The sequence below is a fragment of the Plasmopara halstedii genome (assembly GCF_900000015.1).
Source record: "Plasmopara halstedii genome assembly, contig: Scaffold_2956, whole genome shotgun sequence".
Taxonomy (NCBI): domain Eukaryota; phylum Oomycota; class Peronosporomycetes; order Peronosporales; family Peronosporaceae; genus Plasmopara; species Plasmopara halstedii.
In genome coordinates, this window is record NW_020189861.1 from 525,466 (window position 1) to 525,906 (window position 441).

Sequence of the window (441 nt, forward strand, 5' to 3'; positions counted from 1 at the left end):
CGTCGAGAAACTCGATGATCGCGTCGTCGACCGAAGCCTGTCTGAACGTGATGCCGAGATACTTGACTGTCTCCGTGCGGTCGAGCGCATTAACGCCAGGAAGCATGGGGCAGTCTTGGTTCCGATTAAGCGTCAACAGTACCGACTTGGACAAGTTGAGCTTCGCGCCGGAGCCTCTGCAGTAGTCCTCCACGATCTCAAGTTGCGCCTGCAGGTTCGCGACCGAACTTGCAAACAGAGTCGAGTCATCTGCAAAGAACACGCTTGTGGACGTGTGGCCTCCGTTCAGACACACACCGTACTCCTCGTGGGGTCTCAGCAAGTTGCCGAGAGGCTCGATCATCAAGCCAAAGAGCAGCGCAGACAGCGGATCGCCTTGCTTTACGCCTCGCGTCGGATGCAGTGCGGGCAGGGAGTTCCAGTTGATCAGAAGATGCGCTT